Source organism: Hetaerina americana, unplaced genomic scaffold (assembly GCF_022747635.1).
Source record: "Hetaerina americana unplaced genomic scaffold, ioHetAmer1.1.p SCAF_10, whole genome shotgun sequence".
In the NCBI taxonomy this organism is placed as follows: domain Eukaryota; kingdom Metazoa; phylum Arthropoda; class Insecta; order Odonata; family Calopterygidae; genus Hetaerina; species Hetaerina americana.
This window is the reverse complement of record NW_027286070.1, coordinates 14,155,980-14,182,230: the sequence shown is the minus strand read 5'-3', so window position 1 is coordinate 14,182,230 and position 26,251 is coordinate 14,155,980. Positions and strand designations below refer to the sequence as shown.

The following is a 26,251-nucleotide window of genomic DNA, read 5'->3' as shown; positions in this document are numbered from 1 at the left end:
AGATTCAATATATAATTTAACCTTCGCTCCGCGAGTGATTCCTAGCCTAACTCGTAAAGATGCAATCAACTAACTATTGGAAAATTAAATGTGAACCATGGTTTATAATTTATTAAGTTAAAGCAACAGAATAAGCGTAGACTTAGCGCATTTGAAATGAGGGTTTGAAGAAAAAATAAGGAAATGGTCTAAAAATGAAACTAAAGATGAAACTGTAAGCGTACTGTGCAAAGACGGCTGTTGTGAGAATATGAAGGCTAGACAAGTTGGAAAGAAAGAACGCTAAATGCGCTAATTGAGGGGAAGAACCTAGTTAAGCGTGTAAGTAAAAGAACATTGATTGAAGGATTTTATTTATTTATTTAATTCAATCGCCTATAAAAACAGCCCTCAAATGCTTTGTCAAGTTTAGTGGAAGTGTGGTTTCTTTTTCTCCAATATTTGTATTATATTTAAGCAAGGTAGAAAAGTTGTCAGTACGTAAAAATAAAGAAAGACATTGTAGCACCTAGAATGGGGTGAAGGAATCTTTTGCTTACTTTTATGGCTTATGAGTACAGAACTTAAGAGTCGCAACTCCCAACTTAGTGTGGGTCAAAAGCCTACACTATCTACTTAAAATACGCTACTCTAAGACTACTACGCTATGACTACTTCTAATAATAAAAAGAGAAATAGCATCCCTGTTCAAACTCGCACGTTCTGATATGAAGCTACTGTCATTACCCTCCCTGTTGTTTTGGCAATTATCAACCTCGTATGCCTTACCAAGGTAAAAGTTATGAAACTGACGATTCAATTGGCCACATAGGCGAGTAGAGTAAAAATGTATTTGATCATATCTAATTTCATCATAACTCCATACTTGGTTGTTTTGCGTAAACACAGGACAAATCATTGTTATAGATAAAAAACATCCACTGCGATACACTGTTATTACTTGAATCGTATTGTTTTCATGATTAAAAATATTTCAATTATTTCTTTTTAAAAGAGCTTGAAATATATTTCATATGTACCACAAAGCAATGAGTTATGGTATTTTGCTGTAATATAATGCAATCGCTCCTGTTTATTATCTAAAACAGAAAAGATCAACAGTCTCTAAAACCTGCCATGGTTTCCTCCAACAAAAACGTAAAGGAATGGAAACTTAGCGAAGTGTAAGTTGTTTCTAAATCGCTCTTTCGTGATGGTGAACCTTCATCATCTCCTCAACGTTGCTATATAATAACCAAGAGAGATATCATGCATCAGCGATTAGGCACTACTAGGGAATACTGACAGCGATCGATAAGACCATAGTTTTGGAGAAAAGTTGGAATATTAGTTGATTTCTTAAAAGTTTTACAATGATCATTACTGCATTCACCTTTTAACATTTCCACCAAGAAGATACCGCTGATTCGGATTTCCAACAAGTTTCTAAATACAGAACTCTTTACGGATAGTGAGACTGAGTCTAATGAAAGCGTAGAGTACTGCCGGCCGAAGACGAATTTACGAGTGGTCATGAAGGACAAAGTAGGTATTTTACGATCGTAGGCACTTAACGGAAGATTACAAAAAAGCACTTCGGCACGCTCAATAATTGGACTTCAATAGTCATCTTATATTGGGAGAAGACCCGTCCATCCATGAGAAACATGCCAAGATGAAATTCAACTGAGAGATAATTTTGAAATCCTGGAGCATCAAATTAGCATCAAATAAGCGTCTTTCATATTATATTTCACACTCCTAGCGAGTTTGTTACAAAATTTTATCAATAAACCGGATGAGATAGACAGAAAATAGAATTTACCTTTTCTCTTTAGGAGGTAATCAGACCAGGTGAAATTAATTTGGACTTCTGATATGAAAATTCAATGACCATAGACCCGGGTAAACAATTCCTCAAATTGTTTGAATACGAATATTTAGATAATTCTGACGTATTAACGAGTCATGTAGTTTCTCCTTTTACTGATAGATTTTTTAGTTTCATATTGAGGGTGTATGGCATTAGATTAGCAAACAAGTGTTTTGTAGAAGAATAGATACATCCAACGTAAATATGCCGTCATTAAACGCTGATAGATTTTATGAATCAGTCTTAATATAGTCGTATTTCTCCATGTTGCCAATAAGTTCATTTCTTTATTACAATAACAAACAGTATTTTGTTACATTCTTTTAAAACTGACAGTATAATACCACATACGAAGGCAGTGATATGACTAATGATGTCATTCGTTCAAAGCCCGAATAGAACACGTTTCGCGACTTGGAAGAATAATAGGCCAGTTTATAATATTAAAATAATTAAAGTGCTTTCATGCTTATTTTATCATCGTTTTTTTTAAATATTTCTCGAACCCCTTTTAATTTCTTACGTAAAATACTTTTTATGATTTGATTCCAATTTTATTCAGAACGATTCCAGTTATAGTCATTTAGAAGTATAGAAATAAATCACGTATATGATAATTATGAACAGTTAAACTTAGATAAAATATTGCTCCTATAAATGTTAACATTTGATGTCTATTTTTGGCTTTATAGCATAAGCTTTTCGATTTACTTTAAATGTACTAATATCTCTTGGTCGTTAATTGTGGTGGAAATCATCTGATGGTTATAATATTGGATCCCGAACCAAAATCCGCGGCTCGAGAGAATTTTGATTGAGAATGTAAATGAAATTTTTGAAAATATGGATTTTATTGGAAATTAAAGCAAATGCCAAAAGGGGACAAGTGGACGCTACTTCATTCATAATGCATAAGGGATTACCGTATGCCGCGGCGAGAGAATTTCCCTTACCTATGGTTTTGGTGAGGGAAAGCGTACTTACGTCACCTTAATTGACCGACTGGTTTTGCTGCTTCCTTTGTGGGAAATCTTTTTCATAAAAAAATTATTTCACCCTGCAATTTTCATTTTATCTTTCGTAGCTTAAATTATTGCGTCCTTAAAGTAATGTCCTATGTGAGAGTAATTGTTACTACCATGATATAGAAGCGCCAGGTATGCTTCGTATGGGTACTGTTCCCGGAATGAATCTCTGATGCACCGCGCACCATAAAATTATATACCTAATAAAATGAAAGTTTTTATAATTATACCCATTATTTTACACTGTCTAACCTACGCACACCTGCGTCATCCATGAATATAAACTTTAATTTTTGCACTTTACCACAGAACGAATTACCTAAAACACATTGAACTTGGGGAAATTGGCAATATAAAAATCGTTCCCTGGAACAAATCTCGAATCTAGGTCCCTCGATTTCTGACTCAGTACTTCAAACAATCAGGGAGCCGAGGAGTCATCGGGTTAAAGAATCCGGCTGGAAGTTAAGGCAACTGGTTAGAATACCGGTCAAGACAATAATTTTCACGATCAGAATTTCTGCATTACGGTGCACACCAGCAGATTACTCTCTTAAGTAACTGCCGCCGAGTCTCCCGCTCTTCTTGGAAGCAATCTTGAATTATTATTTTGAAAATTACTCTATTATTTATGTGATAATAACGGTAATGTTTACTCTGCAATAGATCATTATAAATATTAAGATGTAGAAAAAGTTAATCAGTACGAAATAAGAAATCACATAGATTTACTTAGCATGGAATTAGTTCATTCTAAGATGTAAAAAAACATGGAAAATAGTACGAATTAATAATAGTCTCCTTAATAATTTCCATTTAAGTGAATCATTTTTATCATTTCGTTTTATGTTTTGAAAAGTATGGATTCAAATGTAAAAGATGTGGGTACCATTCATATTTAAATAATCTATCACTTTTATTTTTATACAGGCATTAAAACAATAGATGACTTGCTTGAAAAAAGTAATGCTTGTTGTAACATGAAGCTAATTCAATGCCGTTGTATTGCAATGCGTGGAAAAATACGATTTGCAATTCCTTGTATCATGAGTCGATAGCCCTCATATGACCAACTGCATTGTGTGCTGAAAATGACGCTACCGACGAGAAAATCGAAAAATTAATCTTGAACACTGATCAATCATACTACCGCGACGTTGTTCACATCGGTAAAGAATGATTAATCACGAAAAAGGAGGAATAGTGGTCGAATAAATATTTATGAACGTGCTTGTGAAGAGGCCATCTCGCGTGCGCGGGAGTACTTTTCAAGAGTTACTGAGTGAGCGACGATCCAAAAATTGTAAAAAAAGTTCAACCCTGTCATTGGCCAAAATTTCAAGCCATTCCAGTGCGCCCCGCTACTGTGCTACCAATGGGAGAAGGGGAGTCGGCTCCATTTGCTCCGACCAACCCCCTACCCCCATGTAACGACACATTTCCCATCCCTAATGACACATCACTTGGTCATTAGCAGTCATCTAGGATCAAAACCGCACACCTATTTCTCTTTTTTTCCTCTCCCTAGTATAATCAACTTTGTCATGAGCTTTTTGCATTGCAAAACAGGAATTTTTCCCGTCATGGTTTGAGTGAATTTTGTTCTCTGTTTTAGTAAAAGTGGTGGTTTGTGGAGGTGAGTGACAGGCATCATTCATCCTTGGTTTTCCAATCGGAAGATTTTTACTGCAGCAGTTCATTTCTCCCAATTCCCCTATTGGAATCACCTCCCCTTCCCGTTCTACGTTATTATATCGATCGACCGGTATCTCCCTTATCTTTTATATCAATTTTGTCATGATTTTTGCCCATCGACATTCCTCATTTTGGTTTCACTTCAATTTCTGATATCTGTTTATCGATAACAAATCATAAGCAACTCATGCTCTATCCAAAAGTGCGTTTTTTATACTCCATTCCCTCTGTTTAATGCGTGCCACGTAATTCGTTGTTTCTGACTTCAGGATTACCAATTATGTGCACCGATTGCCGGTGATTTTGCCACGTTATTAACATTGATTTCGAATCGTTGTGTAGAAATTGGTATTCCGTAAAAATGAATTTCAATTCTGCTTAATACGTAGTGCATCCGTGCTCAAACTTCATATATTTCGTCAAAAATTGTAATTTTTTAGCAATGGGAGATCCACCATTTATCTCAATGATGTAATTCTCTATTATGTTGGGCTGATGGAGAGTTTTATGGTGTGCACCAAAATATTTCCGCACGGTGGATGAAAATGAAATTTGGTAAACTGAGCAATACGAGTTTGAAATCAGCATTTCGAGAGCTCATACTCTGGCTCATCATAAGGGCGAAGTTGAATATTAGCCATTTTGCAAATAAAGACGATCTGAAGGGAATTACGGGTGTAGAGCGTGTATGAAAAATACGTTTTACGTTGTATTGTCTTTGTGTGTAATCTTTAGATGCGATTATTTCCGTCCGCTAAGAAAAATAGTAAATTTTAGGAACCACATTAAGGGTAAAATTTTGCAGGTTTTTCCCCAAGCCGAGGAATGATTCCTGCCCTTAACTGTTCGTGTAGAATCCCACGCAGGAATGTTTTGGGTAGAACTAGGAATGCTTTATAGCCGATAAAATGATTTGAGTGGATTCTTATTGGCTTATGACCACAAGGTTAACGATGAAATATTAAATTGAACAGGCATATTAAGTAAATATAGAAAAATGGTCGCTTGAAACTTATGTCACTGACCTAGCTACAGAATCTCCAACGAATGTAAGATATTCCAATTATAAATTCTCAAACAATAATAAAACTTGAAATTTGGCATACATTTTTTTCTGATATCTGTTCAACCGGTTTAATGCAACGGAAAACTCAACAAATATAATCGATAAAAGGTATCTTAAGTCAAAATATTTCAGTTTTCAGAAAAATTTTGGGTCAGGGCTCCTCCGGTACTTGAGGCTCAATAAGTAATGAACCAGACATGTAGGTCACCACTCATTTTTGGTTATATAAGGAAAAAACTGAAATTGGTTTCATATAATGGCAGTCACGTCGTGATGACCATGCGAGTTGCCAGGCAATCTTTCGATCAAACAGCACTCCTCAACTTGTACTCATTACTCTTTCTTATAATAAATAATGTTAACGTGACTTGAAGATGCCTCATCACAGTAAAAGTGCTTTATCTGGCTATTACATTTATCTGGAATATGATTGGATTCTGGATAAGTTATCTGACGCGTTGAATAAAAATACAAATTTTAAAAAATAGGTGGGCGATTCGAAAAGTAAGGTCTCCTTTTTTCATAAAAAATCAAATTTATTCTCAACTTTGCGTACATCGTTGGAAAGCTTGAGCATTTAGCTATTTTTTTACGTAGTTGCCTTGATGATCAATCACTTTTTGCATCCTTGTAAGCAGCTTTCTAATACCGGCTTCGTACCTTTCTCCCGCCGCGTCGCGAAGCCAACGGACGACTGCTTCTCCGATATAAATTCATCGCCATTTAGTGGAAGTTTACGGTGAGAAGTGTATGGACATTAAAAACGTGCGGAAGTGGTGCAGGGAGGTTTTTGATGGGCGTGAAAACGTCCACGATGAGCAGCGGTCGGGGCGGCCGAGTTTGCCGGAATCAACGGTGGCTCCAATTGACGAGATAGTGCACAGTAACCGGAGTATTACCCTTCATGAGATAAAGGACGGCCTTAATGAAGAGAGTGGCTACTTCTCCGTGAAGAATATGGTGTCGAAGGTCCTCGTTTGCAACAAGGTGTCTCACCAAAGGAGTGTGTTTGCATAATGATTGTCATGCACGTCTACATGTATCACATCAAACGACCACCCTACTCAATGAATTCGGCTGGGATATTATCGACCACCCTCCTTAGAGCCCGGAGGTTGCTCTTAGTGACTACCACTTGTTTTCCGCTCTCAAAAAACACCTTGGAGGGCAGAAATTCAAGTCAGGCGAGGAAGTACAAGAAGCAGTCGTCAGTTGGTGTCGTGACGTGGGGAGAAAGGTACGACGCCGGTATTAAAAAGCTGGTAACAAGAATGCAAAAAGTGATTGATCGTCAAGGCGACTAAGTAGAACAATAGCTAAATGCTCAGCCTTTCCTACGATTTACACAAAGCTGAGAATAAATTTAAAATTTTTATGAAAAAAATAGGAGACCTTACTTTTCGAATAGCCCTCGTAATATGACTTACATATTGATATATGATTACACGTAGAGTAAACGTACTGATGCTAATAACATCCTCAATGAATTTATATGGAAATAATGCCTAAAAGATAAATCATTCTGTATTATTCGTTGCCAGACATAAACTATAACGCCTAAGTCTCTCAGCAGCAATCTACATGACAGGTAATCATCTTCAGCATTCTCATGGGAATAGCCCATCATTATTCCGCCAATGGAGTCAGATATGTTGGAGCGATTTCTGCATAGGTCGTAAAAAATCCTCGTGACGGAGGACGCGATAAAGTTACATTTTTTCCGTCACACTGGTGACATCTCTCCTCGAATGCTCTGTTCTTCTTGGTTTTCTTCTATCTTACCCCGTTGAACGGGAGAGTCCCCAATCGAGACGCACTTGAGGTTTTCTGGTTGGCGAAGTGTAAAATGTGGAGGCGAGAAGAGGGCCACTTACGTTTTACGAGGACCCCGATGGGATCGATAACAATCGAATCGATAATGCAACGAAAGCTCCGACATCGTGCTGTTGATGAGCCAAGAGGGGCCGAGGGTCCAGTTAAGGCGCGAGTTTAGGGCAGGGAAACTGGGCAAGGTATAGATTGGACTGGGGGCGTCCATTTCTAAGAGGGTAAAAAATTCGAGGAAATGGAGTCGGAGTCAGATTTCACTCGTGTTCGCGGAGAAGCTCATCGCATTTCTCAATCACCTAATCACTGGCAACGCTAGTCTTATTCATAAAATCAGAGGTTGGCTTTTATCAAAGTTAAAATTTGCTAAGGTATTGGTTTTGAAGCAAACAATCATACTTTCCTTTATACCACTTATTTGTACAAGCAAATTATGTATCTATATTAGCAAATCAACTTTAAACCGTTGTTGAAAGCGTTCATTCGTCGCTCGTGAACAATGAAATAAAAAGCGATGAAGAAACTGTGAAATGAATAAAATCGTTTCTTATTTAATGAATTTAAATTATATATTTCAGGATATTTGGAACAGTAATAAATTTATTAGTGTTTAAAAAGTCCCATGAAATACTTATCTAAATAGGTGGGAAATGCATCTAAAATATCATTGCTAAATGTTGGTTATTTTGTTACTGCATTATTACATTTGAATTTTTAAAAATGAGTTTCTTACAGAATACTATTGCATCATTGAAATTATCATCCCAATTGCACGCGTAAACTATCAGCTTATTGCATGTTTACCGCTTAGGACAATTGGTGTATGGCAATTCTTCGAGCAAAATATTACCTTCGAAATGCCTTCTGGATATTTTGTTAGAGGGAAAGGTAGCTTTTCAATGTATTATTTCTGACAAACTTAATAGTTCATGGACAAAACGTGCCTTTGTAGGTCACTTTTGCGATGAGGTGAAGCATATTTTCATATTAGTAGACAAAGAGCGACGCGCTACGTAAGACGACTACGTTTTAACGACTTGGAGGCGGGATAGGTGTTTTTATGGGGAGGTCATGTCGTGAATGTTAACCCGCTTTACTTGACATTTGCCTTAGAGAATGTCTCTGACTACTGCCATAAGATAGGCGGCATTAGAAAATTGCAGCATATGGTAATTACTGCTACGAATATTATTTTTCAAGAGTACACACTACGCACACTATCCAAGAGGATAAAAAGGATTCTCGTATTCTGTGAAGTATGGTTTATCCGTCAGAAAAAAGAAGAAGACTTTCTTGAAGTGATAATATTTACGGAGAGTTAAAATAGGGGAAAACAATAACTTATTATGTTAACATGATGGCGCTTAATAAGCTCGGAATGTCTTTATTTGAGCTAACCACGAACGTCACATTTATCTCCGTCCCGGGAATATTCACCAGTTTCTGCACCTAGTTTTCATCGGTAGGGTAAATATAACCCGGATCTGGCGAGCTTTTGTCACCCAAATCCTGAAATTCCTCCAAAATTTAATTATTTCTGTAGCTATAAATTAAACTACAGCACTCTGTAAAATATATATACACATACAAGAATAATATGCGCAGTTGTAAATATAACTCGGTCGACAAAAGGAGGTTAAAGGATCGTTAGAATTTGTTTTTAAACTTCATGGCGCAACTGCGACTACTTAACCAAAAAATTGCTAAATAATAAGAAAGAACGTGTGTCTTATTTTATATTTTTATCCCGAAAATCAAGGAAGAAGGCATTAAACATGATTTAATAATAATAGAGGCATCTGTAATATTTTCAAAAATACTTTCCTTCAGAGTCTATAAATTTTTAAAACATCCTCGTCAGAAATATTTTTATATCTAGTACGAAAATAATATATTTTATAATTTACAGGCATATGAACTAATAATTTTGCGTTGAAAAATGTATAGATATGGATTCGAATTTCGGATTGTGCTATCGAAAGTAAAATTAATGGAAAAATTTTAAACTTTGCTCATTAAAAAAACAGTTGATATTTCATGCATTTTTTGACTGAGGGTAGATCTACACCTCATTAAACGGATCCAATTATTGTCTACTTAAGCTTGGTGCATGTCGATAATTTTTGGGATCCGAATTTTTCTAGGAGTCTTGCTAAGGAAGTATAACCCCATTCTGCTGCTGTACACAGGTGTTAAAAATAACAATGTATTCACTTTAAGGAAAACGACTGAAAAGATTGGTAAACGAGAAAAAAAGTAAAAAATCCAGACCTGAATCCCTAATTCTTGTATGTTCACTCTTTCATGTTGATTTTGAAGTGAGGTGTTCGTTTTTTCAAGTAAACATGTTTCTGACAATGTTTCTATTCTTTCTTTAGATGATTTTATTTTCTTTGTACTATTTCTTACCCGTCCAGACAAAACAACTTGAAAATAACTCTAGAATTCTTCATTAGATAAAATGTTCATTGAATTATGTGTTAAACTGTTACTTTTAACTGCTACTAAATTTTAAGATATTTCATTTGATAAAACTATAAAGAATAGCTGCTAGAGCTTGAATTAATTTTAATCACTTGATGAGGAATAATGTGGAATGCATATAAACTTTCTTGAAATATGCGCGGTGTAAAAAAATAATAATTTCTTTGTATAAGCAGGCGTAGTTAAACATTGAATTTAAATTTATTTATGCATAAGATTTTTCAATGTTTGACGTTGTAAAGATATTGTTACTGAATAGTCGTTCAAAGTGGCGTGGAGAGAGAAAGAGCAAATATGCATGTCAGTTTCTTTCAGATATTTATAGTGAATGCATACACGTTTTTAGTTTTAACTCCATATCGATGGAGTACTGACGAATAAAAGATAAGGTGCTCATGGAAGCCTAATATATTACGCCAAGTACCGACCCCTTTTTATGACCGTTCCCCATGTTATTCAAGGGGGTGCATGATATCGTGTTGAAAACTAACTGGGTCAACTTGACGTAACCTTTGGTGTATGAGTACACCTAATTTATATTTTTGTAATCTTTTGACCCGTTATTAGTTATCCAATTTTAAACAACCGACGTGGACCCACGATTGCCTCTCTCGTCTAACTAAGTTAACGTCTAACGTTAACCTCTAACGTCTAACTACCTGGCTACAGTTTCACTAGCTTTGTGGTTATTCAATACATTGTAATGGTAACCTCTCGTAGCCCACCGAATTTAATGTGATAGGACTTCACACTGATGTACTTAAGACTATAATCAGTAAGTATAAACCAGTAATTTGATGGTGGTGTAAAAGTTGGTCCAAATGGCAGATTAATAAAAAAATATATGAAGAATATAATCACACCTTATTTTGAATTGACAGCGAGGGATATTTTTACCATATTGAACCCTTAGGATATTTTTATGCATTTTAAATAATGGCATGAAATATTACTTATTTCATTTAGATGCTGTCACAAATTACTTCGAGACACTTTCCCTAGGGTCAATTTCAATATTGAACAATTGCAATTTTTACTTTTGGCCGTTGTTTAATGGATCGCAAAGTGAGCTTTGAATATCGAAAATATTTATCGTTGGCCATCATTCACCTTCAATTGATATGTCACTAAATATTCAATAGAAGATAAACGTATGAATCAGATTTTGGTTGTGGTCCATCCACCAAATCTCACGCCAAGAGACCTGGTTCGTATCCCACAGGTAGAAGTTTTCTTAGAAGTATTTCAATCCCTAATAGGCGCCATGAGAATGGGTGCTCGAGTTCAGTGCCACGTCCGACGGATAGGGGATGTTTCTTGGCGGCTTACTTTGAGAGCGGGTCATTTTTGGCACCGTGTTACCTTTCCCCCTTCTTTTCTCTCCCTGTAATCCTACCTACCCACATTCAGCCAAAATGGGAGTTTGACTGGCGTGGACTGCCTGTCTTTTTCCTCCAATGAGAACCAAAGTCAATGCTTCTCCTGCCACTACTGCTAATACAAATAAAATCACTGCTGAAACTCAACTACATTTACTACTACTAATTTTGTCGCTAATACTACAATTTTTAAGACTGCTATTTTTTTAGTGCTAGTATTTTCTATGCAACAACTACCATCATATAATGATAATAAATTTGATACGATTAGTACTGTTATTCATTCTGCAAATATGCTAAATATCTAAATACTAAGTTCTTGATGCAACAATTTCAGAGCGTAAAAATCATTCGCCTTGACTGGGACTCGAACCCAGATCCCTCAATATCCGGTCGAGTGCTTTAGCCACTTAAGCTACCGAGGCGTGGCTAAGTGGCTAAAGCACTCGACCGGATATTGAGGGATCTGGGTTCGAGTCCCAGTCAAGGCGAATGATTTTTACGCTCTGAAATTGTTGCATTAAAATGCACATTAGCGGATGACTCCGTTAAAAGTTACTGTTGCGGCATCTCCCGCAGTTTCTTTGGAATTTGACTAAGTTCTTGCTTCATGGGGTCGGAAATAAGAAGCTGAAAAAGGAAAATTTGCTTGTTTGAAGATAGGGACTAGAATGACCTAAAGTGCGTGATACAGAATCAGTTGAATAGTTCCCAGAAAGATTTTGATCTCCAAAATACTGAGGAAACGTTGAATCACTTCCTTAAGATCACTCTCTCTGCAGTCAACAAGTTCATTCCCAGTAAACTTACAAAATATAGCAAGGAACCTAGATTGTGCAACACGGATTTCAGAAAAGCATCGTGACGTCAAAAGCTATGTTAAGGAAAAATTAAAAGCAATAGAGATGATCTCCCTTGTTACAAAAAGAATGAGATCACTTTTGATTTTAAGATGCCAAGGGTGAATGACAAGAGTGAATTTTGGAAAGCGTTAAGGGAATTCAAAAGGAAAAGGTGACGCGGCAAATTTGAATGAGAATCCAAATGTATTTTGGTCATACGTCAGAGATATTCAGGGAAATAAGTCAAATATTAATTCAGTCAAATATGATAAAGGCAAAAGCGTAACCAGCAGTTTAGAAAAGGCTAACTTGTTAAATTCATTCTTTCAAAGCGACTTCACTAATACCTCGCAAAATACCCCCAATAGCTTACAAAATTGAAATCTCATACAATGGAATAGAGTGTTTGCTGAAAAGTATTAAGCCTAATTATTCCTACGGGCCCGATGAAACATCCGCTCGTATTTTTAAGGATCTAGCTTCGGAAATTACTCCATATCTATAAATAATATTTAAGAAGTCGCTGGTAGATCACAAGGTTCTTAGAGATTAGAAAATGGCTAACGTAATACCAATATTTAAAAACGGAGACAAGGAGGAACCGAGTAACTACAGGCCTATTTTCCTAAAATTCATTTTGTTCAAGGTCATGGAATATATATTTGCTATTTCGATCGTGGGACACCTCGAAAATCAGAAGCTATTTATGAAAAATCAGCACGGTTTCCGGAAACATAGATCCTATGAGACACAACCTACGCTTTTTGTTCATGATATTCCTACTTCAGGGCAGAGCAATGCTCCAGTGGACGAGATTTTACTATATTTTATAAAAGCCTTCGGTAAAGTGCCTCATAGTAAACTACTCGAAAGGCTAGAAGTATACTGTATGTGCTAGATAAAAATATCCGGGGTGTAACTTTTTCAATGGTCGGGTTTAATTAGTAAAGCTGGATGGACTCAAATGCAGTACAAGTTACTTTAGGTGTTCCCTAGGGAAGTGTGACCGAACCTCTTTTACTCATAATTTTCGTTAACGGCATTGACTCCATAGTCACTAGTAAGATACGTTTATTTACCGACGTTGCAGTGGTTTACCGTGATATCCGTGATCCTGAGGACACCGAAACGATGTCAGATGACCTTAATGCTATAAAACGCTGGTGCAAAACTTGGCAATTAGAATTAAAAAAGTGCGTAGTCATAAATATTTTGAAAAAGAGCCATTTCCACCCGGACGCCTACTGCATTGGGAACACCAAAATGGAATGTGTTGATTCAATTAAATACCTAGGCGTTACCCTCACTCACGACATCTCCTAGGTGAAATACATACGGAGGACTTTGGACAAGCTAACAAAAAATTAGGATTTGTTAGAAAATACTTGGTAAATATGATAAAAAGTTGAAAAAGAAATCTTATCTGTCGTTGTTTAGGCCTCATTTAGAATATGCTACTAGTATATGGGATCTTCAAGAAGTTGGATTACCTACCGAATCGGATCGCATGCAACGTAGAGGACCTAGATTTGTAAAACACGGTTACGATAAACTTAGTAGGTATCCAAAATATTAGAGCAGCTAGGCTAGGAATCACTTGGTGAGCGATGGTTAAATTACAAATTGAATCTCGGGCATAAATTGAAAGGAGGTCTCTTTAGTAGTGATATTGAAAATGTATTATTACCCCATCGCACTATGGGAGAAGAGATCATGCTAATAAAATTTGAGAGATTAGGATCAGAGCGGATTGATTTAAGATGTCCTTTTTCCACGAGCAATAGAGGATAATGACAACATTGTTTGACCGCGGTTGGGTCATGCTCGGGTATAATTATTCTGGTGTGTATTCAACCCCTGCCCCATACCATGGCGATAATCTGTAGGGCGTATACAAATAAAAAAATAATAAATAATAAAATAAAATAACTACGAGTATCTCTAATTTCATCGTAAATAGTACTGTCCCTACGTCTATCGTTAACTTTACGAAAATTGTTACTTTTACCATTACTACTACCAGTGCTGATAGATGGTATAAGAAAAATCTAAATTATTACCATTGCTAATTCTAGGATTAGATTAAGTCTAGGATTAGATCTAATTAAATAAATAACACTTTTATTAAATTAACAAATACACCATATGAAACTTTAACTTTTCAAAAGTGATAGAGGGACAAATTTTGATGGATAATTTTACAACTGAATTCATTATTGTTACCAAAAGAATAACCAACGCCTTTCTTCTTGGTTATTTGCTTCCTTAGCTAAAGAGTATAATCAAAAAAATTAGAACTTTCCCAAAAGGTAAATAAACACATTTATTAATGCTCAGTTATATATATATACTAGAAGCATTTCGAAAGCCATAGTGAGCTATACAGACATAAGAGAAGTTAATTCCAAATAACTATCTTTGTCGTACACGATTAAATTGGTTCTCTATTTTCAAAGTCCCTTGCAATTTCCGATTTTTGCAACTTCTGAAAGAAAATTCCCACCTGGATATATTCGTTACTCCTGCTATGCTGCCAACAGGAATCGCATTCTTTCAAAAGATATTGTTGTCCCCAGTAAGAAAAGTGTAAATATGGCATTTTTTTAGATAAAGCTTTCTTTGAATCTCAATGGATTGCTTTCGCAAGGTGGAGGCTGAGTAAATGGATCAATATTGCTTCAGTCTCTCAGCGTGGCGAATGAGACGTCCTTTAAAGGAAGGAGGACAAACCAAAGACGGACAGAGTGAAGACCGGATTTTATTTCGTACGAAATCCAAGCCCATTAGCTCCAATCTTACAGCAAAACCTCTCCCCACTCCGAGAAAACAAACCAAAGGTACACACGCACACACACATCCGCACACGTACACACACACACAGGCCATCGCGCATTGAACGCCTAAGTGGACAAGGGAAAGAGCTTTGGAGGGCGAATAAGAGGAGAGGAAACGAGAGACAATGGGAAAAAGGCCTGAAAGAGGGACAGGGAGGTTGAGTGAAAGAGATGGAGCAGAGCACCTAAAGGAAAGGGGTTCCCCCACCCATTAAGGGTTCACGTAAACGTTTCCATGGGGGTTACTGATTCCCTCTCGAGAGCCCCCTCTCCTTATAGTCGACTCCCTTCCCCATCAAGTATGTCCAGAATGCCGCCAAATGCTGTCTTTTCTAAGACAAAGTGGAAGATAAATGATGGTCTTAATTTATAAGGCTAAGCATCTACCGAAATTGCCTGTCAGTGGGCAACTTATCACTTCAGTTGGTACGCGAAAACATTTCAGCACGTAACAAAACCACGTAAAATAAAGCCAATTACTCTATTTGATTGCAATAGTTGAAGTAAAATCCTGGGAAAGAGTATCGTGCCATAAATTGTAGCACATTTTCTTTGTTATTTATAAACTTAGCAGCTGGAACAATACTCGTATGAGATATAATAAATAGTTTGCTGTTTCTCAGAAATGAAATTTTACAAATGAATATTAAAATTTCTTTCATCTAAATTCCAACATCCGTCTCTAATAATTAACAAAGTTTTAGGTGAGTTTTTTTCGCGTTTTAATGTTTCGAGTGTAGCTTGTTTTGTAAGGTACACAATTGGTTATTTTTTCTTTCCAATTTCAGCCCAAGGGAAGGTTTTTATAGCCTTGGTTAAGATGCACAAATGTACTTAGAAAAAGATGCTGTAGTGTTTTAATTAACTATCATGAAGATCATTATTCCGTTGAAATTAAATTAACATTTTGTGTGTATGCAAGAGAAATATATAATTATATATTTGCGTCTGTTTATATATATATATATATAAATAAATATATGTATATAAGTTCAATGCCAGGTACAATAAATAAATAAATAAATAAATATATATATATATATATATGTATGTATATGTTTAATGCCAGGTAAAATAAATATATATATATACACACACACACACACCGTGCACACGTATATAACCTATACTATACTGGTACGCTTATCCATCAAATATGATAGGTTCTAAGGCATTATTGTGTGATTAAAACCATAATAGCAGGAAACCATAGAGGATTTAACTTCAGAGGAAGGCAGATGAGAAGGAAGTAACGGAAAGTTTTCTGTAGGGAGCTATGAGGAAATTAATAGTTTTATACGGAATAGAATATTTGGAAAGCTGCTAAAAATCTATCCTGGATCAACAACTATGATGATGCATTTAATTCCATATGATTAGGAAAATAGGGAATTCAAGAAAGTAGAAATGAAAAAAATGCTTCCCCTGTCCTTATAATATAACTGTTCAAGCATAATTATAAAAAACAACTTGAAAACATATTATTATAACAAAATCTAAATACAAAACGGCGAACCTTAATATTTGACATGATACTTTCATACTTTTTTGCGACCGTCTCATTTCATCTAGGCAGATGCACATCAAGGAATGGTTATATTTAAGTAAAAAGCTAGTAAACGCTAGAAGTTCAATGCCAGGTACTTCTAATACAACATGTCTCCGTGTACAATTCACAGTAATATAATTCTTCACCGTCATAGAAGTACATACACCGCCACGAGAAAAACGACTAAAATGTATTTTTTTAATGCCTGCGCTTGGCGTCCGAACTGCTTCACTCGTTAGCAAATTGCATATCCTATTCAACTCCGGTTATCTTTAGCTGGAATACGGCTTCGACTTTTTATCACAATCTTATTGCAGAAATCTTTCTAAGACATGCCATTGCTATTTCGGGATATTCGAATTGATTTTTGGTGCACTTGTGTGCCTATATAAGAATGAGATTTTTTTCCATCGGCTCCATTTCCATCGAGCCGGCTCCTGGGTTCCGTCAGGATTTTTCTCTCTCCCTCAAGCCCTACAATTTCCTTCCTTGTCGTCACCCAAAAAGTCATTCCTCCTAACATTTCAATTGATCTTTCCTTCCCAAATACAAAAGCTCCCAATCACCTCTCTCTGCCGTTTCTACTGCCTTGCCATTTGAGTCACCCTACCCGTCCAATTCTCTCGCTTTTTTTAGCTGCCTTTCCGCCATTTGTGGCCCTTCGAGAGGTTTCATCTTTTTCAACTCGTAAAGTTTTCTTCTGGAGGGGGTAATAAAATTCTTAAAAGGTACGCGTTTTTAGTTATAGCCAACTGTATTTTCTCTGGAAAACCCGCAATTGGCAGTGGAAATAATCATTGCGGAGAGATACAAAAATATTGGTGGTAGCCATTAGACCCAAACAAAAAATTATAAGAATTGGAGCCAGTTGACGTGAGAATAAACCAGTAAGTCATTATACCATCACTATAATACTGTTAAAAGAAATATCACTGCAGGAGAACGCGGCACGGAGACTCTTCTATGATGATTCTATACACCAGCCATTGAAATTTCCGTACCCAGTTACCCGAGAATATTCTTATAAATTAAACTTTCGATGCGGAATCAAAACTACTGGACTCCATTCGAATATCGTACTGAGGATGATAAATACACGAGGGAAGAGACTGAAACAAACCATCTACCAAGTCAATCACCTTTTGCTCCTCTTGTAATAATTCATACGTTTCTACAAACAGATTTCATTAAGTTTTGACCTTGACTCTTTAACATTTAACAAGTTATTATTATTATTAGTTAGTTAGTTTATATTATATATATATAATATACATATATAATGATTAATATTTAGAAAATTATGGGCTGATCCGTAGTATTTATGAGGAAGGAATCTGGCCGGAAGACTTTGTGAGATCAGTTTTAGTTCCTATTCCGAAAAAGGTAAAGGCTACATCATGTGAGGACTACAGGACGATAAGTTTGATATCCTACCCAGCTTAAGTTGTTCTCAGGATCATAAACAAAAGGATAGAGAGTAGGGCAAATGATTACTTAGGGGATGATCAGTTTGGGTTTAGGAAGGGGGGAGGTACGCGTGATGCCATTGCAGTAATGAGATTATTAAACGAGAGGAGTATAGAACACAACCAGGAAGTATTTGCCTGTTTCGTAGATTTCGAAAAAGCGTTTGATAGAGTGAATTGGGAAAAACTAATGGGTATTTTACAGAAAATAGGAATAGATTGGAGGGAAAGGAGGCTAATCCGCAAACAGTACATGTCTCAGACTGCTCAGGTGCAGGTGGGAAACGGGTAGTCCGGATGGGTAGTGTTAGGAAGGAGTATAAGGCAAGTTTGCTCATTATCACCGCTGCTGTTCAACCTGTATACAGAGAAAATGATTAAAGAGGCATGGGAAGAACCTGAGGTAGGAATGAAAGTGGGCGGGGAATTCGTAAAATCAGTTAGGTTTGCTGATGACCAAGCTTTAGTTCGTCAGTCAGCCAAGATGTTGCAAGTATTGCTGAGTGAATTGGAAATTTAGTGCGACAGGTATGGGATGAGAATCAATATTAATAAAACAAAAGGTTATGCGATTTTCTAGAAAGAAAAAAGGCTAAGCTTAACATTAAAATAGGAGGGCAAAAACTAGAGCAGGTAGAACAGTTTACGTATCTCGGTAGTGTTTTGGACCAACACGGTCAAAGTAGTAAGGACCTAAGGAGAAGAATTACGCTAGGCAAAGAGGCTTTCACAAGGAGGAGGGAGGCTTTTGAAATGTGGGTGTGGAGAGGAATGGAGAAGGTGAAATGGACAGAGAAGAAAACAAAGGAGGATGTACTTGGTATGGTGGGCGAGGAGAGGGGTTTTTTGGGAGAAATCCTATGGAGGCAGGACAAGTGGATGAAGGGGGTATTGGCCGGCAGTGGGATGTTGAAGACTGTGATAGAGGGGAGAATGTTAGGCAAACGAGGAAAGGGAAGGAACAGGATAGGGATGTTGGACGGGATGAAGGGAGGAAGAAAGTACTCAGAGCTGAAGAGGGACCTGATGTAGAATAGAACGTTGTGTTTTGCTGGGGGTCACAAATTGTTGAATTAGTAATTTTGTCCATCCAAAAACCTACCTTAACCGGTAGATTTCCTAATAATAATAATAATAAATAAATTTAGAAAATGAAAAGTAATTATATAATTTGGTACTTTTTGGGAACCGGTGAATATTTCTCTGGCAACAAATCTAATAATGCGTTTACCTTTAGTAGCTACGGTTGCGCGTTTATTGCACCTCGTAAAGATCAAATAATGTGGATAAATTTAATGTAACTGCTTTATTCTTTAATGCATAACGCACTATTCAAACACATGAGTAACCTATTGCAGGATTCGCAAGTCTGATTCTTCAAACATCACAAAAATTACGTTTGATAAAATATTTTCTTACTTTAAATTTTTTTCATGAATGCCAATGACATCACTTTTGTTACTCTTGCCTAATCGAGGTGCCTTCAAATGGCGAAAGATGAATAAAAGTACTTCAAGTTTTATCTCCGCTTGAGTTTTGAACCTATCCTAGCCTCTGCAACCGTTGCTATTGGAAAATAATAACTCTTATTTAGTGTTTTTACGTTTTTACCTGTTATTTAAATGGGTAATATTTATATTTGACGGTTATCCTTTCAAATAAAAAGGCATTTCCCCTGAGTGTGCAACTTCCGAAATAAAATACAGTGAAGCCCCGTAAAAATTCATAGGTGTCACCGTCAGCAAAGGCAATTGAGCGAGAATGTCTACTACTCATTCTGAATAACACGAAATTGTAAAGGATTGAATTGAAAAATGCCGTTTTTGAAATCCCTTTGAAGTCCAAAATGCAGGAAATTTATACTCCCTTGCTAGTGGACAAATATTATAATTCTGCGTTTTAGCAATATGAATTAATGCAATTGGTACATTGTGAAAATAGAGGAAATGCATAAAAATTATTTTTTAAATGCAGCTGCTCTATTTGATGGATTCAATGTAGTTTTTAGCATTCTATTACGTGAAAATACCACTTTTTATGTAAACACACGAACGTATCAATAGATAGGATTCATATACACGCGTGACTTAAACTTTGATTTAGGGTAAATTACCCATAGATCATTAAATCCAATTTTTTATAGAGAAAACATTTACCTGGAAACAATATTGTAAATAAACATCATGGTGCATTGAAATACTTCTCTTATCTGAAAATATGATATTTTGCTCTTGATTATTACGTTGTCACGGTAATATTCATTTTTAAGAGACACTTTCAATAATGGCTATATTTAAATAATTGTCCTCAACGTAATTTTATGTGCATTGAAATTAAAATCAATTTTTTTCTGCATTTTAAATAAAACAATAATTTAGATGACAATTTTTTGAAAATATATACTCAGACAGATCACCTACGTTTCGCTAACAAAACATGCAACTTTCTTTGACACTTAGAACCAGTTTACAGATTATGCGTGAGTCATTCAAGAAGTTTTTCAATGAGTAATTAATTAATCATTCAATAAATCCAAAGGAAAAAATAAAAAATACAAGTATATTTTGCATTTTTATAAACTTATTTTGTAATTTAATCTCCTTTTCATTTTTTAATATAATCTCCTTGTTGGTCGATACACATGGCCCCTCGTTTCTCCAAATTTTTTAGGCCATCTGAAAAGTAGAATTACGGAAGATCCTAAAATAGGCACATGTGTTCGTGATGCATTCCTCGTTTAATGTAAATCATTTTCCTAAATTCCATGATTTACACCAAAAAACAACGCAGATGTGCATCCGCGAATTGTCTTGATGATAGAAAATTTTATCATTGCCATTTGAGGAGGTTTTTTGTTCATTTCCTTTACCGGTACAATAACAATGCATAATACTCTTCGATTATCGTCAGTCCTTTTGGTAAGCAATCGATGTAGATGATTCCGCGAATATCCCAAAAAAAGTGTTCATTATATTTCATCGTCTTTGCAGCTGAACACATTTAGAAACCAACAGTTTCCACTATTCCTTCGCCTTCAGAGTGCAGTTACGTACTCATGTTTCGTCCCCAGTTATGCATCGACGAAGAAACTCACTAGAGTTGCAGCATTTATTTATACGCGTTTTCTCAATTAAAGTTGAAAGCATTTAGCATATACTTCGATATGTCTATGGCCTAAAATATTTTGCAAATTTTTATTTTTTGTTCACTCAAAACTATATCGTGGATTTCGTCCATCGTTTAGAATAAATTCAACTCCACTGGACAAATGAGAGTTGGTTCTTTATTTGTGGATACACAGGAACGTTTTTACTTCTATATATATTCACCTGTAAACAGTTTAAAGCACAAGAGCAAAGTGGCCATGAACTTCCTCCAACTCGGTTCTGATCTCTTTCGATTTCCAGTCTTTCAAATATGCGCTTTTAATCGCCGCAAGAAAATAACTTTTCTAAATAAACAACAATTTGTTACTTCAATTTACTATAAAATTAAAACAAAGTGATGAACAGCATTGAAGTGAGAAATGAGAATTATTAAAAGCAACACCTATTTGATTTTATAAGGAATTTATGAAGTTCCCCCGCAGTATTTCTCTGTGCATTTTCGGTGTGAGAGAATAGTGTCATAATACCCTCTTAGTCAATTAGCTATTACAATTTCGTTAAGCAATCATTATTTACAAATTTTATTTTAAGTCGTCACATTTTACCTCTTAAATTTTTATGAGTTTTCTGGCCGTTTTTGAAATGAACTGATTTCATTGTTCTCAATTTCTGGAAAATGGTTTAATATACTTTGAGCAAATTTTATTGCTTTACTAATCCCTAAGTTACTCCACTTCTGAGTAACAATCTAACAATCTAATTTTGATCGTGAACTGTTCCTATATTGAACCATTACTCAGGCTCTCTCGACGAAATGTCAACATTATTATTATTATTATTATTATAAATACACATGTGCTAATAGACACTGTCAGGTGGCACACAAGTCCCAAACAATTGCAAAATATAATACATAAAACCAGACAAACACAGATCTCTTTAACAAAACAAGTGAATCCCCATCCCATTTACAACCATTAACCAGCAAGAAAAAAAAAGATACATAAAAAAAAATTAAGCTATAACATATAATACCATACACCACACATAAATCAAATTTTTACATATATACCTTACATCTATTCTTAAAAGTATACACTCTGTTAGGAAAGGGCTCGAATATTTTTGCAGGTAAGGTGTTCCACTCAACAATTGTTCTATTTAGAAATGAAAATTTTTTTTTATTTGTCCTCTGTGCCCGGCATTTTATCTTAAATTTGTGATCATTTCTGCCAATAAAATTTGGGTTCCCCGCCTCTTTCCTAAGATCTGCCCAAGCTTTCTCCCCCTTCAAAATTCGGAACATTCCACAAAGTCTGCTTACTTTTCTTCTAGATTCTAGAGGTTCCCAGCCCAGCGTTTCTAGCATGTCAGACACACTCTCCATCCTCCTATGCTTCCCCAGTACATATCGGGCAGCCTTTCTTTGCACCTTTTCCAGTTTTTTAATATGACCTTCTTCATGAGGGTCCCATACAAGAGAAGCGTACTCTAAAATTGGTCTTACTAGGGTCTGATAAGCCTTCTCCTTGGTTGCTCTAACGCTCCCTTTTAGGTTTCTCATTACCCAATGAAGAGTTTTGAAAGCTTTCTTATAGATGTACTCCACATTTAGCCCCCACCCTAAGTCCTTAGTTAAATATACACCTAAGTATTTGACAGTATCACTTCTAGGAATGACATTTTCCGAGAATTTATATTCCCTATGGTTTCCATTTACCTTATTGCTAAAAGTGATGGATTTGCATTTGTTAACATTAATATCCATCCCATTTTTTGTCACCCAATCAGCCATTTTATTAATGTCCCTCTGAAGTTTGTCACGGTCTCTGTCATTTTCGACTTTCCTGTAGATAATACAGTCGTCTGCAAAAAGTCTTAACTGAGAATTAATATTTATTGGGAGATCATTTATATATATTAAAAACAATAGCGGGCCAAGTACGCTTCCTTGTGGGACTCCCGATGTTACCCTTGCTTTTTCAGAATACACTTCTCCTAATTTTACCCTTTGTGTTCGACCTTCCATGAAATTTCTGACCCAAGAGATTACTCTTCCATCTGTGTGTAGTGGCAATTGGCCCATCTTAAGCATTAAGCGATCGTGGTCAACTTTGTCAAAGGCTCTTGACAGGTCGACTATTATAGCATCCACCTCTATTCCCGCATCCATAGAGTCGAACATTTCTTGGCAGAACCCTAATAGCTGAGTTTCACAAGAGTACCCTTTTCTAAAACCGTATTGGCGACTATACAACCAATTCTCACTCTCCCACAGGTCCCAGAGATAATCAGCCATTATCTTTTCTAATAGCTTGCATACAACTGATGTCAAGCTTACCGGTCTATAATTATCAACTAGTGCCTTATCTCCTCCTTTGAAAATTGGCGTAACATATGCCTCCTTCCAAGCATTTGGCAGGGCATTATTGTTTAAGGTAACATTGAATAAATGATTTATATAATTTGAAACTACACTACCGCCCAATTTAAGCAAGTCAATTGAGATACCATCTGGCCCTTTGATTTATTTGCCCTCATTTTCATAATTTTTTTATAAATTTCTGCGCTCGTCGTTTTAATACTTTTGGTATTTAATATTTTTTCGCCTCCTTGTTGACTCAGAGATGAATCTACAGGATCCTTTTTATTTACCATAACCTTAAATACACTTGCATACCAATTATTAAACGTATTAGCCTTTTCCTTATCATCAACGATTAGTGTCCCATCCTCTTTTTTTAAAGCTGTTATGTTTTCCCTGTTGCCTTTCCTCCTCCGGAGGTACTTGTAAAATTTATTTCCATTATCTATCCCGATTATTTTCTGTAGAAAACTATCTTTGGCTATTTTCTTTTCTCTATTCAATTCACGAACTAATTTTTTGTAAATTATGAGCCATTCCGAGCTCTCGTTCCGTTTTTTGTGAATCACTCTCAGTTTTTTCTTCAAGGATCTAATTTTGCGGTTGTAGAATTCTGGATCAGTATTTTCTTTAAGAATTTTTTTTCGGGACAAATTTATTTAATCCCTCCTCCATTATCCCCTTAAATGTTTTCCAGATTTCTTCTACATTCTGCCCACCACTTACCCATTTTGAATATTTTTCCCTTAAAAAGGTCTGTAACCCTTCCCTGTCACCCCGTTTATATTGCCAAACTATCTTTTTGTTTACTAGCCCCTTATACTGAGCCCTCTCCCAGTTTAGATATATACGCACAGCTGAATGGTCACTTATTCCCGGAAGGACATCGACTTCCCCTACCCACTTTTTCGGTCTCACAAGTATGACGTCGAGGATGTTTCCCCCGCGCGTGGGTTTTTCCACCATCTGTACAAAACCCTCCTCGTTTATAAGACGACTAACGATTTCTTGGGCCTTCCCACCCCCCACCGTGACCTCGTCTGCCGACCATTGAATACCTGGAAGGTTCAAGTCCCCCGCTATGAGGGTGTGATCCTCAGGGTTAGCCGAGCATATGTCTGCTAATACCTCGACTGCGTACATCCCTTCGTTGGGGCTTCTGTACATAGCAACTATTTTTAAAATTTTCCCTCCATTCCTACCTTTAACATGAACACACATCATCTCACAATCATCTCTTACCCATTCCAATGTACTTATTAGGTTTTTATCTACACATATAAATATCCCCCCTCCACGACCATCCCTATCCCTTCTGTAAACTAACAAATTTTGGGGAAAAATCTCGTTTGACATAATATGATCACTTAGCCACGACTCCGTACCTATCACAATATCCGGATTACATGCATCAACTAACGTCTCGAAATGGCATACTTTATTTAGAATACTTCGGCAGTTTACCTGCAAAACTATTAAGCCCTTACCTTCCTTTCCTTCGGTATTGCGAGGTCCACCTCTTGTGCCCATTACAGGTTTCCCTGCTCACTGAGCTTTAGTGCGACATTTTTAAACAGATTTGACAAAACCAGGGATCCCTTCCTGTTTAAATGCACTCCATCGCGGCCCAAGTGTCTATCACCGACCCAACAATTCGGGTCCACAAATGTCAGACTTTGTTGCACGCAAACCCACTCTATTCCTTCGTTGATGGCGTCAATTCTCTTCCAATGTATGTCCATTCTACGAAGAATTCCACTAATAACAATTTGAGCACTTTTGAACTTATTTTTGGCCGAGGTACTTCAAATAAGTAAATCTGTAGGTCAATTGTGAAATAAAATACTAAATTTTCTACACTTGTCGTTAGGTGACCTCATAAATATTTCTGTGCATGTTCATAGCCTTTCAAGGGAAACCTCATGTTTATTTTAGTGCAATAACATACTGCCGAGTTCACGCTAAAATATGGTTTCCAAATAGTAAAAAAAATTAAAGATGACAATTTGGTAATTCTTTTAGAATTTCGCAATGTATTGTATTATTTTAGTCAGAATGAAAATCCTACTCCCAAATTTGTCATCTTCATTATTAAAATAACTTATTATGATCAAACGGAAACTGGAATTGTCAATTAAAACGATCTGGTATCCATTCCCTTCGGGTATCGATTAATTATCTATTATCATTTTAACTCCGCCTCTTGATTACTCTTTTGCTAATTTAATTTTGGGAGCTTGGATTAGAAAGTTTAGGAACCTAATGAATAGTTGACATTGTTCCCAGCTGCATGCCCTTTGTTAACCGTACAACCTGTGAATGGATGAGACCCTTAAAACCTCACATATACAAACAATTATTTTATATGAACTCCTCCCAATAGCAACGTAACTATGAAAAGCGTCTTACAAATGTATTTTTTTACTTTTATAATAATGCAGTTTCACTTCTTTCCTTGCTGTTAAAATATGCATCAGTGTTTCTATTATGGTCATATATGCTTTACTCCTGAGTAATAACCGCAGAGAGTTATAAACGGGGACAACTAAGTTGTTTTGCAGTTATTTAGTACTCCGATTTTTACTGAGTGCTCGGAATAAAATTGCAATGAAATATAAATAACATAACAACAATTATCAACTCCGAGGTCGATTTGATAGATGAGTGTAGAGTTCACCTTGAATTAAGCCCAACCGTGGGTAAAATTTAAACATCAGGTTACGGGGTTTTATATCCTATCTCAGTGCCGTCAATGTATTC

General features: G+C 36.1%; 1 protein-coding gene across 1 annotated transcript in view; it reads left to right on the top strand.

Annotated features, from left to right (window-relative positions):
• LOC139700254 (uncharacterized) overlaps nucleotides 1-26,251 on the top strand; it is a 193,591-nt gene that overhangs the window by 5,505 nt on the left and 161,835 nt on the right. The gene's annotated exons all lie outside the window — the stretch shown is intronic.